Source organism: Aulonocara stuartgranti, assembly GCF_965226115.1.
Source record: "Aulonocara stuartgranti genome assembly, chromosome: 18".
NCBI lineage: Eukaryota > Metazoa > Chordata > Actinopteri > Cichliformes > Cichlidae > Aulonocara > Aulonocara stuartgranti.
In genome coordinates, this window is record NC_138954.1 from 29869507 (window position 1) to 29872163 (window position 2657).

At 39.7% G+C, this 2657-nt stretch overlaps 1 long non-coding RNA gene across 1 annotated transcript; it reads left to right on the top strand.

Annotated features, from left to right (window-relative positions):
* The first annotated feature begins 1852 nt into the window (after positions 1 to 1852).
* Positions 1853 to 2437, top strand: LOC309693331. Its single transcript, XR_014272626.1, has 2 exons — positions 1853 to 2032; positions 2280 to 2437. It is a non-coding gene; the product is annotated as an uncharacterized lncRNA (long non-coding RNA).
* Positions 2438 to 2657: the final 220 nt, after the last annotated feature.

Here is a 2657-nt window from a genome sequence, read left to right on the forward strand (position 1 = left end):
TGGCTGACGTTGAGCATGGCCTTTTATGATAACTCTGTGTAAGCTTTTAACTTCTGGTGCTCTACAAGAGCCAAGCTTTTAACTTGGACCCATTAAGGGCCTTGTATCTTGCTGTTTCACCCCCAGTAACAACTATTGAATCCAAAAAGCTGAAAGACGAGCCAGAACAGGAAGCCATTATGCTAATATTTTGATAAATCAAAGTGGGGACGTTGTATGACTTCCTCAGTTCTGCACAGAAAACAAGCAGAGTGCAAATATGTTAACTTAGACTGTTTCAAATCAAATACTCTGGTGTTAAATCTCATTAGACTGCTACAAAAAACCTCTCCAATCGATTACTGAAGTCCTTCACAACAAAATGATGCTGTCCATTTGCTACCTGCCAGCATTCATGACAGCCCAGCAGAACTCTTCTGTGACATCTGTCAGTGATTTGTTTCCATTCAAAATGGTATACTAAAAAGGACTTTAATAATCGTATGCTTGAAAATAGGATGAAGACCAAAATAATCCCATATTATGGCAGTCGTTTTTAGCACTGTGTCATGGGGTTCTGCTTTTGCACTAAGAGGGTAAGTAGCAGCGAGATATTGATAATCAAATGAACTCAATTGATCACCACCGAGTGTGATCACCTTTATGAAAGCAGACATTTTAGCAGTTTGCTGGTCTGAAGCATTCAGGTGTGTATTAACACAAATGACAGAGTCTTCCCAGAAAATTAACATCTCACGGATTTACCCCAAAGTTGGACCATGCAACGCTCAGAAAACTTGCAAGAATAAAAACAAAAAAAACCCCTAAGACCTACTTCTTAGACCAGTGGTGGGAACTCCAGGCCTCAAGGGCCAGTGTCCTGCAGGTTTTAGATATGACCCTGGGTCAACACACCAGAATCAAATAATTAGTTCGATACCAGGCCTCTGGAGAACTTCAAGACATATTGAGAACTTAATTTAGCATTTTAAATCAGCTGTGTTGGATAGAGGACACATCTAAAACCTGCATGACACCGCCCCTTGAGGCCTGGAGTTCCCCGCCCTTGTCTTAGACTCTACAGGCCTCAGTGAGCATGTTAAAAGTTAAAGTCCTTAGGTTAACATTAAGTTGTTCTTTATACCTAAGAAAACATGAATATGAAGCCATCTATCTGAAAAACATTCCTCTACAGTAATGTCAGAGACTGAAAAAGTTATACAGAAAACAGTCACTTAATGTTAAAGGTGGTTCTACAATTGAATGATGAGGTATACTTAATTTTTCATACACATGAGTCCTGTCAGATTATTTTATTGCTGTACATGAAACGAATAAGCCCCATTGTCTTGATTAAGGCGTATCATCATGCTCCTTCCTCTTTCCAGTATTGTTACTTCATATAAAAATTTACTTTAGCTGTTCATCCATGGAAGAAGGAAAGTGCCTCTTGAACCTAGCATGAAGACATACATGGTCAGGTTTATTGCATTCTTTTTATCACGTGGATGAGTAAATCCAAAATGTTTAAAGCAGGCAGTTATATTACATCAGACACAAATTTATAATTAAAGAGTAATTTTTCATGAAACTGCCCCTCAATTTGCAATCCAGTTGTGATGAAAAATATTTCATTAATTCATAAGAAACTCCTCAACATTTCTGATTTGATTAGATTTTGACCCTGTAAGTCATCACTGGCCTCTCGCAGTATTGTAGCGCGAATAGGCTTCATAAATCCACTGTGACCATAAATTGGATAAGGGTACAGGATGGACAGATGAATGGATTGATGGGTGAATGGAATTCATCATAGGTAGAGTACAGGTAGGAATTGCCCTAATCCTAATCCTCTTACTGGGACAGTGGCGCGGCTGCCCCTCTGTTGGTCTTCCATGGTCTCTTGTGTTCTGGGGGCCTCTGGATGTCTGGAGTTTTGATCTCCTCCATACCCGCTTCACACCCTGGAGGACGGGGCTGTGGCCCCCCCACACTCCCTAGCAGATCATTACATGGAGAAACCTTTGGAATGCAAGCATGCTGATCCACACAGGTATGCACACATGGGTATTCACAGACGCGGACTAAAGCTTTCTTGGCTGCTGCCTCAAAGCACACTGTGCGCTGTCTATCTTGCGTGCTGCACAATATCGTTTATTACTTAGTAAATACTGATATCTATGACTAGCTAGTTTATTGTGATGGTGCTTTGTTTTCTCTATTATTATGTTGCTCTTTGTTGTTTGCTGTCTCCTCTGTTTGTTTTTTTTTGTTTGTTTGTTTTTTTTTTCTCCATACAGGTGACCCAGGAGTTCTTTTTTTTTTTTTTTCTCTCTCTCTTCCCCCCCCTTCTCACCGTCTCTTCTCCCCTTTGGTTTTCTTTCTTTCTCTCCCCCTCTCTCTCTCATTCATTCCCCCTGTCCTATTTATTAAAAAAAAAAAAAAAAAAAAAAAAAAATGACAAAGGATGAACTGAAGCTCTGCCATCACGTAATGTCGCATACTGCTGTTTCTGATGTCATTTAGGAAAAAAAAAAAAAAAAAAAAAAAAAAAGGAATTGCCCTAATCCTACTCTACCATAACCCTGATATTTTTGGAGAAAGGCTAAATGGAATGTCTTCTGATAGTCCAGGTTAAAAGGCAGCGCTTGGCGCTACTGTCAGTAACAAATGGCAAA